Raw genomic sequence first — 14,756 nt, forward strand, 5'->3', positions numbered from 1 at the left:
GGTGAGTAATAATTGCTTATAAACAATATATATGAGTTTAAGCTAAGCCATATCTGTTTGAACATATGATTAGAAAGAAAATGTCTTTACGCAATATAGATGTTAAATTGACTTTTTCCATAAGGTTATGTATAAAACATCAATTTTGCAATTTGCTATTGAGGGAATCTTGTTAAGTTTATATCTCTATTAAATTTTCCTTCGCTCCCTAGAAGTTAGTGTTGGTGGGAGAGTCATTAAGTTCATTTAGTATTCTTACTTGATATATATTTGTTCCAATCCATTGCTATTTATCACAATTATAGTATCATAGTGGTAGAGTGTTTTGATGGGCAAGTTTTAGTCCTCTCCCTTGTGAAGATAATGAGCCATCAAATATAGTTTTTTACATTTTAGAGATGTTATTATCATTGCTTAATTTGGGTGCAATGTATTGTACTCTAGTCACTTCCACAAGCTCTTGCCTTTAACATTAGGCTTGTAATTTGCCACAAAAGTAGCTATTTTAGTGGCTTAGGTCTTAATCACTATATTTGAAATAACACGTGTGTATGACACCAAAATATTACAAGTTAGTAGACTAGAAGCTTTGGAACAAGTTTTAAGTGAAAATTCATTTTATAGGAAAAGTGGATTTTTCAAAGTGCATGAAAATTGGTTAAAAAAGCATTGAGCACTACTATTTAGAGCTCCTTGAAAAGTTGATAATTTTTATTTAATTGTAAATCTCTTAATGAAAATATATAGTACATACACCAAAGTATTTTTTGTGAAAGTTTGTTAATTAAAAAATTTTAAATGATGGTTTTGATTAGAAACATAGTTTTTGGTTTTTGATAAAAATGGTTTCAAAGATGGGTATAAAAATATACACTTTCTAGCTTGTTTTGACCATTTCTATATGTTTTCAACTACTACCTTGTGTCATTCACATTTCTCCCTAAAAGCGTTTCTTAAAGTTTTTCGTTGATGAGAAGTGAACTTTTTTGTAGAGGGTCTTAATTGCCACAAAAGTGGGTGTTTTGTTATAGACTAGTGTTAAGAGAGTATATTAACATAGACAAATTTGATGCTTATTTCCCTTACCCTACATTGTGTATATACGGTATGACAATTTGTACTTCAACCAAAAACTCCATGATGGAAATTCATTATCTAAGTAGAATTAAAATGTATATTGCAAGTATTGTTACTTTACTGAAAACATGTACAAATCCATTCTCATCATGTGATCCAGGCTACTTCTTTGCTAATTGAAATCATTATACAAACTCTTATGATTCATACATTTTACAGTTGTCTCCTATTTTCTATTGGTTGCATGGAATTGGTCTAACAATTAAAAGAGCCAATGATTTCTTGAATTTAGATGAGACATGTTTCATAGCACTCTCAAACATAAATTGAGAGGCAACCTCAATGCTTAGTATGGAACAAATCTTAGACAATCTTCATGCCAATTGGAAGTGGTTATTTGCTTACGTGCGAAAGATGGGTTAAGTAAGAATATATTTGGTGCCATGTTGAAATAAATAGGTCAAAATTTGAGATAATATCAAAGGTATTGCCCATTTTATTCTCCTTCTTATTCTCCTTTTTCATGTTCTTGGTTCATTAGGCTAGAGGAGAGAATTGTGTAACAAATGCCAAAAGGATCGTACTTTGGGGGCTAGCAACATGATAGAAAAACAAAGAAGTTACTTATGGGCCATTTTTGTACATTACACGTATAATACTACCTTGGAATACTTAAAAAAAAAGGGATATTGAAATTGTTTATATAAGTACAAATTAGACTCATCCGATTTCTCTTAATGTCACACACATATTCTTATGAATATGTTGTGCAATATTTCCATGATGTGAGATCCTACTAAGAATATGTGTTTGCTAGATACCCTAGGATTGGCCCCTCTACCCCATCTTGAATCCCTTGCTATGATTCTTTTTCTGGTACACAAGTGCTATTGCCATATCATTTTCATTTGCAATGATGATTTTAAACAATATAACGATCTTTCAATTAGAAGGTTTCATGGGTACAAACAATAATACATCCTAGCCATTTGAAAATGAGCTATCTAGGATATAGAATGTTTACCAAAAAGCTAAAAGGCTTGCAAATAATTTTAGCATTTCACATTTTAATTCAAACCATTGCCAAAGATGTAACATGAATGATGCATATAACTATGAAGGAAGACATGTGATAAAATACAAATCCATGATCTAAGATAATACATGTCTCGTATAAATTATGCAAGCTCTAATGCCCAACCTTTTGCCAAGGTATGTCTTACTCTTTAAAAAGATAATGTTTAATGTTTAGTGTATGAAAATCTTAGGCAAGGCCTAAATTTGATGGGATGGTCAATATTTCATAGGACAATGAAGTCATTTGAAATACCTCTCATTTTTATGGATTAATCCTCAAACTATCTAGAAATCTAGGTATATTATACATGATGTCAATGAAAAATGACAGACAACATCTTTAACGAGAGATGTCATTTGAGAAGTGTAAAATTACTTGTTTTGATAAAGATAGCCAAAACAAGCATGGCAGCTGTCAAATTCAAGAAGCCTTGTTTTTAGGCAACAAAATTACACTATGGGCTTGTTGTGATCAATATGTTTCTTGTATAGAACAAGGCATGTACATAAAAGCAAATTTTACACTTTCTCACACTATTTTAAAGACTACAGGTAGTAGGTTTTTCCAAAGGGTCTACCCCTTCTATGAACTCCTTGTTGTGACACCATTTTAGATGAAGAGCCATATTCATAGCAACAACACCTTGTGTATGATGCCAACCATCAACTATCCTACTTTAGCAAGCCAATGGATGCTGCAGTGTCTCCACCTCCGCCTCCTCCTTTGCATTGCCACCGCCATTACACTGATGATTCTGATCTTTAATGGCAGCTTGCGGCCATGGCCGCCGGCCTCCGAGGCGCCGCCACGGGTTCAGCCGTTGAATAGCATTACCATGTTAACCTCCCCGCTCCTTTCAGCTGCCGCCACATCCGCCTGCAGCGCCGTAGATTCAGCCCTACATCATCATTACCTTTCTAACCTCCCCGGATACTTTGCGTACCAGCAACATCCCCTTGAGCATCACCAGCATCACTATCGTATCCCTCCTGGGCCTTCTTATATGATTGAACAGCCTATACGGAAGTATAACAACTTATCTGCATCATGACAGATCTGGCCAAGCTGATTAGGGCGGCGCTCCTCAACATGATCATATCCAGGAGCCTTTACCACCTTTTAACTTGGTACGTATGGCTGTTTTGTATTGGCCATGACTAATCCTTAAGCTTATCATTAGAGGTCGTACTCTTCTACATCATGATAGAACATGGATCTTAGCGCTCAGTGCTGCACTTGTTCAGCTGCTTCTGATGATCTGTTGGCATATGTCTACTTAATTCCAAATCTAACAAACCAGGCTATGCCCCTCCCCTCTTTCATTCATAAGAGTTTTACATTTAGTAACTCCCCTACTATGATACTAAATATATAACAAGTAAACTATCATGATTCAACCAAAGCAGTGGTTAAGCTTAGTAACTAGCATGTTTATTTATGACATTCTCAAAGTGATTCCTAAGCTTTTTATGAGTGTAGATTGATCATCACCACACAATGTATGAAACCAAAATCAAATCCAACTTCGTGTTATTTACATGCCCTATCAATAGTCTTGCAATTTATGTGGATGTCTCAACCACAAGAAGGAATTAACCAAGATCCTTTGCCTAATGTTGATACTTCAATTGCTCATTAACTAGAAAGAGGTTCATTTCAAGCACAATAATCCATCAAGCAAATAATTATTTGCAATTTGATTCTTGCTTCTTTTTACAATTAACAATAAAGTGCTACACTAGAGTTTTATTAATAATTTTTGCATGGCTAAAATTTACTTCATCCATTAGGTAGAGAGGAATCCAATCTCACTCTAGAGCGTATTTATGTGGTAACATAACTTTACCTTGGATAATTTTAGGCAAAAAACATACTTAGCAATATGGATCTATGAAAGTACACTTGTATCGGCAAAAAACATACTTAGCAATATGGATTTATGAAAGTACATTTGTATCATCTGATTCACATACTCGTCTTCTTTGCATCTCACATTGCGAAAGAAATTAATTGATCTATAATGCTAAAAAATAGTTGTTATAATTGAAATAACAACAACCTAGTTATTAAACATAACAAATCCAAGTTAATTATTGATTGTCATCAATGTCTCCCATCTTACCTTATAGCCCTTGAAAGAATACACACAATTCATTCGAAGAATCACTTCGGTCACGTTTGAACTAGATGTAAAGGTGTTATGGTTACCCTTCCCTTCTTATTAATTGAAAACATAAATCGACAAAATAAACATAAATGGATAAATTAAATTTTAAACTCATGCTTCATGCTCTATGACTTAAGGGGATTGAATAACATTCTGACATGCGGTTGAACCCTTTAGTACTAGAACTCTCTCTCTCTCTCTCTCTCTCTCTCTCTCATGTGGCCTTAAAATAATCACTTTCCAAGGTGCATATGTGCTTGGCTCAATTAGAGGAGAAATTGACTATAGAGGTGGTTGCAACTAATAGGAAGATTAAAGATGAAGTCAGGGACATGACAATAAGAGTGCAAGATGAGGCACGGAAGGAAATTAAAACAAAAACAAAGATGCACAACATACATGTCAAACACTATTATTTCTATAGTGAATGAAGCTACATTGCATTGCAAAAGAAGATTGAATCCCATGTACTACTAAGTGGACATTCTAATGGGTGGCATGAAGAAACACAAGAGGAACTAGAGAATGAAGACAATCAGATATTTAAAGTCATACATGTTCAAGATTGAACTAAGGCTAATATGTAAAAATCAAGGGTTCAACTAGGTGACACCATGGCGCATCAAGAAACAAGGGAATAATTGAGAAACTTTAAAGTTTGGAGACGTACAAGATGAAATTAAAAAACTAAATTAATCAAAATATTTCAAGGGAACCAAACTATGGATCATGTATGTGTTGGGGATAAAGGCGCATGTGCCTAGCCGTCCACATTTATTCATCGTACATTATACCCACACACTTCTACATTGTAGGCAGTGGGCACCCATCACTATCACTTTACTCTTTATAATTTCAGTGACCATTTGAATAAGGGAAGGCTGGTCACACATTATGTCTATTAGATTTTTCATATACATTCTCTCTCTCTCTCTCTCTCTCTCTCTTTGTCTCTCTCTCTCTCTCTCTCTCTCTCTCTGTCTCTCTCTCTCTCTGTCTCTCTCTCTCTCTCTCTCTCTCTCTCTCTCTTGCTCCATCCACCATAGCTCTTGCTTCCACTCGAGCTCCATCTTCCAAGTTGTATCAGAGCTTGGACTTGAGGAGCTTATTCTTCATTTGCTTTAGCTCGAATTTAAAGCTTCAACTTCAAGCTTTCATGCCAACCACACCCGAGGTATGCATCAATTCCATTGAACTTCAGCTCATTCAAGCTTGTTTCATCATGGCTCTAGGCTTCCCCCTGGCCATTGGAGCTCCCAAAAGTGAGCCTTGTATTCAGATAATGCAAATAGAGGCCCATGATGGCCCCCCTCAAATTTCAATGCATTTTTAGGCGGCTACTCTACTGCTCCCCTTCTCGCCTTTTGTTCTTGCCATCTTGCCCAATGCTTTGGTTATTGTTTGGGGATCCTTTCGACATCCTCCAGCTTTGTGCTTGGCATTGATTGGAGAGTTTTGGGTCAGCCATTACTTTATAGTTTAGGGCAGACTACTATACATGGTTTGGATAATAAGCATTTGATTGGTTTATGCTTTTCTGATGCTTATGGAAACGTTTGCAATGCCCAGATGATGCATTAATGCTTCAAAAAGGAATTTGGACTTATTAGAGCTTGATTAGCTTAGTTTTGAAGCGATTTATTGCTATCATAATAGTTTGAATAGTAAGCATACAACAGTGAGCTCTATGGTTTGAATGACTATTGTGCTATTGAGGTTTGATGTCATTTGGGTATACCAATTGGATGTATTGATGTTTAACATTGATGCTTGGACCCGGATATGATTATGGAATGTTTTGGCACTCAACTTTGAGTCACATTTGATGTCTTGGAGCTTTGGCTACATGCTTTAGTTGTTCAGTGATTATCACTACGAGTTTGAAGACTTATTAGGTTTTATGCTCCCAGAGGTATTGGTTGATGTCTTTGGGCACCTGGATGTTATATACTTTATGTACTAAGTCTTGCATTTCTCTTTTACCTGATATGCTTCGATGGATGCACTTTGAGATATTTGTATTTGCTTGGATACTTTGCATTAGAGCTTTGGATATTTTATGCAATTGAGCTTGGATTAGTGAGATCGTGGGACTCTTGCCTTATGTACATGCTCTCTTGGATGCTCTTCGATGTAGTTACTCCTACTAATGGGTTGATTTGATTTTACATACTCTGGAAACTGATACTTACCCCTATCAACAGGATATAGGTGATTGTACATGCTTCTTGGTTATGTATTGAGCTTCATTACTCTCTGCTTAGTCAGTTGTGTATTTGCAAGATCTTTGCACTTGATCTTGAGATCTCTTATGTACACGATGTCTATGCCTATGGCACGTATTAGTTATGGACACTTGAGTTTATAACAGACTTTAGCACCGATTGTGTGCTTATTCAATGCTAGTTGCTTTTATATATCCTAGTTGTTACCCGGATATTCTTGGTTGTGGAAGCTTGGTATATTATTATTATTTGTCCATTGAGCTCTTGGTCATACAACTGCATTTATTATAGCATTGCTACAATTACATTTTTCAGCATTCTTTTAGAGAGCAGACAATTTGTTTTGGCACTCATTTTCTTGTAGTTTGTGGACTCTAATTTGTTCCTATCCTTTTGCATGTCCTCTTGCATTAGTTTCGAGACTATTTCACTGAATTTACCATAGCCCGCACACGTGTCATTTAGAGACATTTGTAGTCATTATGGCAGTTCATCAATCAATAGTGCTATTTTCATGAAAAGCTTAATGGCAATAATTTTCAATGTGGAAGATGCAAATATGGTAAGTCTTGGTGTAGAAGAGACAAGTTAAACTATTGAAGTTAGAGGGCATAAAGCATGACCTTTACGATGCAAAGGATTGGGCAAAATTTAATGGCAATAATTTTCAATGTGGAAGATGCAAATATGGTAAGTCTTGGTGTAGAAGAGACAAGTTAAACTATTGAAGTTAGAGGGCATAAAGCACGACCTTTATGATGCAAAGGATTGGGCAAAACTTGATGAGCTATGCAAATCTGCTATCATTCTATCATTATCAAAACAAGTGTATTTTAATGCCATTGACACTGAGTGCATCTTAGTTATATTGGTTGAAGAAACTTGTGGACCTTCATATGAAGGAGACCAAGTTTCAATCAGCTTGTATCGTAGGGTATTGAGTTTGAAGATGATATGAAGTCTTTGTTCTTGCTTGTTACACTATCTAAGCCATAGGACACCTTTTGTATTGCTATGAGTGCTCATCCACCTGAGGGTGGTTTTAAATGTAGTGATATAGAGAGTGCTCTACTGACCAAAGAGGTCAATAGGAAGGACATTGATGCAGCCCGCATTTCTCATGCATTGAGTGTTAGAGGTAGGAATGATAGTAATGGCAGTAATAACCGTGGTGGAGACTCTTAGCCCAATAGGGGCAAGTCTCACTCTCATGGGCAATCTCGTAGTAAGTCCCATAGTCATAAGTCCTCTTTGACATGTCATTATTGTGGGCAATAGGGCAATGTTCAGCTATAGTGCCATAAAATGTGCAATGATAGGCACAATGAAAAAACCAAGGAAAAAGTACAAGATATTACAAAGTTTGATGATCATAGCATTCTCTCTAATAAGGCTAGTATGAAGATAAATAAATGTAGTGTAGAGTGAGTCTAATGATAACTATATCTTAGCTGCTTCATCTCTTGACGCTCGTCAATTGACTGATGCTTCATCTATTTACTCTTAGTGTTGGGTGCTTGAGTTAAAGGCTTCTTTCCATGTTACCCCTACATTGGGATTGGTTTCATACCTATTGTAGCATGATAGCTTCTGTGAGATTGGAAAATGATATTGTATTAGATGTCATTGGCATTGGAGATATTAGATTGCAGATTGCTCTAGGCAACTCTTTTGTTTACATAATGTACATCATATACCAGCTTTGACCAAAAGCTTACTCTCTACTTGATAATTGGATGATGTAGGTTATCATGTTTCTTTTGGTGACTCTACATGAAAGATTATTCATGGTCACCCTATTTTTAATCAAAGTGCCAAGGCTGGTAGCCTCTATCCTTTGTTTGTATTTGGTTTTGTTGACCATATATTGGTTATGACAAATTTACCACATGTATCTTTATGGCATCATCACCTTCTTGGGTGCATGTCTTTGAAAGGAATGAAGGTCTTGACTCATTTGCAATATCTTTTTCCTTTTGATTACTCACATTTTGATTCATGTGCTTATTGTCTTTATGGTAGGTAGAATCATAACTTTCTACATGCATGGGTGAGCTTTTGGCTCTTGTGTATTTCGATACTTGTGGTCCCATGTCCTGTTAGTCATTGGGTGGCATGAAGTACTTTGTGACATTTATTTATGATTATTCATGTAAGGTCTAGGCTTATCCTATTAAGTAGAAATTAGATATTCTGGCTACCTTTCATACCTTTGTTTCTCTTGTTGAGAACCAGTCTATGTATAGACTAAAATGCCTAAGGTCTAACTATGGGGGTGAATATATCTCTAAGGTATTTTAAGCAATTTTATGATGAATGGGATATTAAGCGTTAGTTTATTGCCCCATACACCCCACCCCAAAATGTTATTGAAAAGTGCATCAACACGACTATTCAAGAAAGAGTCCATAGTATGCTCAGTCAGGCAGCTTACTGCAATACTTTTGGTCTAAGGAAGTCACAGTGTATCTCAAATGCATCTTTCTTGGACTTTGGGATCCATAAGCTTGAAAGGTTATCCATAGCCATGATGTCATTTTCCATGAGAATAAGATGCATAAGGAGCTTGAGTAGGTAGTTAAGATGCGCAATGTGGTCTTTCAGGAGGAGCCTCCTGTTACAGTATAGCCCCTAGATAGCCTCCAATTGATGTAGTTTTCCAACATTTACCTATTGTGTAGGACTATACTATTAGATAGAGAGGAAATGTTGTAAGGGCCCCATAGCTAGCTTTGAGGTGCTCTGCTAGATCTTCACACCTTCTTGATCTCTAGGAGCCCTTCGTGGATTATGTCATGATGATAGACTCTACTAAGCCACTTACCTATAATGAGGCTATGCACAAAGTTGAGTCTCATTCTTGGGAGAGGGCTATGCAGTCTGAGTTTGATTCATTGTAGAAGGACCATACTTGGGACTTGTTTTCCTTGCTTGATGGGAATTGTGCATTATCATGCAAATGGGTGTACAAACTTGAAGAGTACCCTTGGTCACCCTAAGCGAGTATATAAGGCTAGATTGCAAAGGGTTCTAGACGGGAGCATGGTGTTGACTTCAATGAAGTCTTTTCTCATGTATCCAAGATGACTACCCCACGGTTGGTCTTGGCATGGTTGCTCACTTGGATATGATCTCTATCAGATGGATGTTAAGATGGATTTCTTACATGGGGACCTACATGGTGAGATTTATATGCATTAGCCTAAGGGCTTTGTGGAGAAGGGTAGGGAAAACCTAGTATGCAAATTGAAGAAGAGTCTTTGCGGGCTTAACTTGGCACCTAGGGATTGGTATCATAAGTTTAATACTTTTATGCATCCATAGGGGTATTCAAAAAGTGATATGGATCCATTTTTATACACAAAGAAGAACCGCGATGGTAGCATTATTATCTTGGTACTCTATGTTGATGATATGTTTATAGCTCGAAGTGCTCATATTGAGCTAGATGTTGTAAAGACTCAGCTCAAGAAGAGCTTTGAGATGAAGGACATGGGATATGCCTCACACATACTTGGTATGCACATTATGCATAATTCTTTTAAGGGTCTTCTCTACTTGTCCCAAAAGGAGTACATACACAGTAACTTGAGTGGTTTCATATATAGGATGGTAAGCCTATTGATTGTCATTTACCTTCTCATGTGAAGGTTAATCAGTTCGATTGTTTGTAGTCAAGTGATGAGAGGGCCAAGATGGCCAAGGCTCTATATGGATCCATAGTGGGCAATTTAATGTATGCCATGATATCCACTCGTCTTGACATACATTTGCAGTAGGAGTTATGGCACGTTATGTGGCAGCACCTAGCCAACGACATTGGGATGTTGTGAAGGGTATCATGAAACACCTGAAAGGCACTGGAAATATGTGCATTTGCTATGGTTTCCAAGATACCACAGTCATGGGTTATATTGACTCCAATTATGCAAGACATGCAAATAGTAGGAATTCCACCTCTAGGTATGTTTTCACTTTTGTTGAAGGTGTTATTTCTTGGATGTCTAGGGTATAGAAATGCACAAAATCATCTACTACTAAGACAAAATATATTACAGTTCATTGAGGCTTGCTAAGAGGCCCTATGGTTAGGCCGTTTGGTGGCAAACATTGATATTACTGTTACTTCTACACTACATTCTGATTCTATGAGTGCTATTCAGATAGCCTAAAATCCGGTCTTCCATACAAAGATAAAGCACATTGAGGTGTGCTATTACTTAATCATGGAGGTGGTAGAGGACATGTCTGTTGAGCTTGTGAAGATCTTGGCTGATGAGAAACTTGATATCTACTCACTAAAAGTCTCTTAGTGGAACATTTTGCCTTCCTTAGGAAGATGATGGGCATAGGACGAGATGGCATTTTCTCATCTCGTTGAACTTTATGTACATGTTGTACTTTTCTCTTTTTCTTTCACTCTTGACTAAGGCACATTCACCTTTGAGTGGAAGGTTATTGAGAGTAAAGGCACTTGTGCCTAGCCACCTATATTTACTCACTATATACTATACCCGCATACATGTATACTGCAAGCGATAAGTATAATGTACAATGTACACTGTATTTGCATACATGCATATTATAGGTGGTAGGATGGGCACTGTGAGTTTATTCTTTATTCTTTTAGTAACCATTTGAATAAAGAAAGGCCGTCACACATTGTGACTATTGGAGCTCCCACATGCGATATCTATCTCTCTTGCTCTTTTACTCCATCTGCCATCGCTCTTGCTCCACTCTTGCTTCCACTTGTGTGCTTCCACTCATGCTCCACCTTTCAAAATGAGCTCACACTAGCACAACTAATTGAGATTGCCAAGATGAAAGTAGCCAGGAAAGAAGGCAAATGGGTACTTTACCATGATGGAAAAAACATCATAGAAGAGTTCAAAAAAGCCTCAACATTGGGGCTACTTTAGGGTCATTAACTTATATAGTAATTATTGTAACTTTAGTAGACTCATTTCTCTTTGTACCAATGGTACACCAAAGTGGATTGTAGATAAAATCTTATGTTGTGATATTTTATTGTTTCTATCTTTGAGGCATCTTAGAGAATACAAATCTCTCTCTCTCTTTGTGTGTGTGTGTATGTGTGCACATGCCACATAGCTCAAGGGTTTGCTAGTATTTTTCTTTGTATACAATCATGTCTATATAGTCTCTCTCTCTCTCTCTCTCTCTCTCTCTCTCTCTCTCTCTCTCTCTCTCTCTCTCTCTCTCTCTCTCTCTCTCTCTCTCTCTCTCTCTCCCCAACTTGATAGTTAGCCTTACAACTCCATTGTGTATTTTTGCATTTCTAGTTTGCTTTACAATCCACCCCATAGGCCTGTCACATGTATTGCATATTTAGTGCCCATATCCTCTGCTCTCTTTTATATAAGGGCTTTTCTTCCATAGGCATGGATTGTGCAATTTTTACCTACATTATTGCCTTGCCCTATCACGGAAGGATAGCATCCAACGATGAGGGTTAGAGCTTAGCTCCTATTGCCCTAACAATGAGATGTACCCAAAGACTTTCTTAGCAATCTTGGCATCAGCACCCAAGCCAAATTGAGAACTACACCCATGTGAGGAATATATAGATCAACAAGTTTACAACTTGAAAGCAAAGAATATGGTTTTGAAAGACTCACTTTTCAAAGTGCTTACATGCTTGGTGGATGGTCTCTCTCTCTCTCTCTCTCTCTCTCTCTCTCTCTCTCTCTCTCATGTAGCCTAAGGAAGCCTCTCAAGAATGAATGAAAAGCACACAAAATGCATGCTTAGAACTAGATTAGGATTCATTTCCCATTGTAAGGAATGTAACTAATGATTTTGACATGTTTCTAGCATTTATGTGCCTTTCTTAAATAAGTGTTGAACATAGATGTTAACTCTAGTGCAAGAAATGTAAAAAAAGAGAAAAAAAAAAGCAAAAGAAAATTTTAAAATATAGGGCAAAGTGGAAAAAGGCGGCCAACAACAGAAATAAGAGGAAAAAATGCCAAAAGCACAAGGACACCTTAAAAACCCAAGACGAGTGCAAAAATGGAAGAGACACATTTTAAAATGCAAAGGTGTCCCTAAATATTTGTAAAAGAGTGTCAGTCTCACTCGTGTGCAATTTGTAAAGAGTAGACGAGCATGGGTGAAGCCACAATGTAAATAGAAGGAAATAGGAAAAGAGGACCTAGACTAAAATGGCCAGTCATGTAAAAAAGGGGTAGGTGCCCAAAAGGGATTAGGGCATGTATATAAGCCAAAAAGTGAATGAAGAAGCTCATTCTTGTGTGTGGCCAAAACTAGCTCTCTTCTTCTTCTTCTTCTTCTTCTTCTTGTTGTTGTTGTTCTTGCTTGCTTGCTTGTGCTTGTGCTTCTTCTTCTTCTTCTCCTTATTCTTGCTTACTTGTGCTTGTGCTTGTGCTTGAGAGAGGGAGTGTGAGAGTGTGAGGGAGTAAGTGTGTGAGGGTGAGGGACCGTGGTGGAGAAGCTCTCTATCTTCTCCTCTCTTCTTCTCTTCTCTTGTCTCGTGTGCATGACAATGGAGCATAGAACTTGGAGCTTGAGGATCGAGCTCCCTTGAAGCTTGCACTTGGATCGTGGAGCTACTTGTGTGCGTGAGGGAAGAGGCAACTTGATCAGGCAATGAGGTAAGCTCACTACACTTGTAGTTGTGAGAGCGCGTACAACTATATGAGAGGTAGCAATTGCACTTGGCTTGAAACACTTGAAACAATAAGCAGTCTATGGTGGGTCTTTGCGATCAAGCACGTGAGCTCCTACATTTTGGTTCTATTTGTTAGGACCAACGGATTCAAGCTTTGAGTGCTTGCGCGCTTTGAAAATTAAGCATTGAAGTAGGGTTTTTCCAAAATCAGTGCTTGAGGTAGATATGTAGGAAGTGAGGGAGTTTGAAGAGATATTCAAATCTCCTTAGTTAGTAAGTTTTTTGATTTTTTGGATCTAGATGAGTAGGTTGGATTAGGTTAGGCATTTGATTAATGCATTAGGTTAAAGAAGAAATAAGAAAAAGAAGGTTATACACATTAGGGTTTTTGCTATCATAAATAGGCCAAACATGGAAAAAGGGGGAGAAAAAGAGCTTTAATATGTAATGCATCAAGAGGAAGAAAGAGGGAATATCAAAATTGAGTAGAGAAGGGCTTTAATAGGACATGAACAAGTGGGAGAGCTCATTTGCTCATTTGAGAGAGAGAGAGAGAGAGAGAGAGAGAGAGAGAGAGAGAGAGAGAGAGAGAGAGAGAGAGAGAGAGAGAGAGAGAGAGAGAGAGAGAGAGAGAGAGAGAGAGAGAGAGAGAGAGAGAGAGAGAGAGAGAGAGAGAGAGAGAGAGAGAGGGGAGATTTTGTTTGGCGATCTTCATCACAATGTGTTTTGGTCCTCTAGGTATATTTTGGATGTCATTTGATGCTTGTTGATTAGTATCAGCACCCTGGTTGTAATCATTAGCAAGGCACATGTAGGTTTTTTGAGATTTTTCATCATTCTGTAACCCATCACCATAATCTGATGTGCACCACAGGGTCTGATTCCCCCAATTGGACCATTTGATTCTCGTTTAGCTAGACATCCTTCCCTTGTTTGAGTCACCAGACTTGGACACCTGAACCACTTTCCACTCAAACGCTCAAACACACCTTACTTGATCACTTTTTAATGCATTCCCTATTTCAAATGTGTCACAAGGGATGGTGTGCCACACTACCTTTATCGTCATCGAAGGACGGGAAGCATTAACCTATGGGTATTTCCATATCAATAGTAGTGTGACCCTTTGCAAAAAATGCTACATATTATTCTTTTTATATTATTACACACAAAGTTTACACTCATTTGTGTGAGTCTCCAGACTTGGACCACCCTATTCAGACCATCCTACTTGAACTTTCCAATCAAACCATTCGACTCAGAGACCCAAGACACTCGGATGCCCAAAATTGGGCACTCGAACTCGGATCATCCAAGTCAACCACTTGGACAAAGCTAGAATATCGGAGAGTCCCATTCTGGGAATCAGACGATTGATACTCAGACATTAAAAACAGAACTTGAGAGCTGACAAAACCAGCATGCCCTAATCCGAAGTTGAGCAACACTCTTGTAGGACTCCAGACACATTGAAAGGCTCATAGAGTCTCCAGACTCCAAAAATTGTGACTTAGCGGCCTAGGAAGCGACTGCAACACAACCTCTCAGACCACT

This window comes from Lygodium microphyllum, chromosome 28 (assembly GCF_053477565.2).
Source record: "Lygodium microphyllum isolate KBCC chromosome 28, Lygodium_microphyllum_v1.1.10, whole genome shotgun sequence".
NCBI lineage: Eukaryota > Viridiplantae > Streptophyta > Polypodiopsida > Schizaeales > Lygodiaceae > Lygodium > Lygodium microphyllum.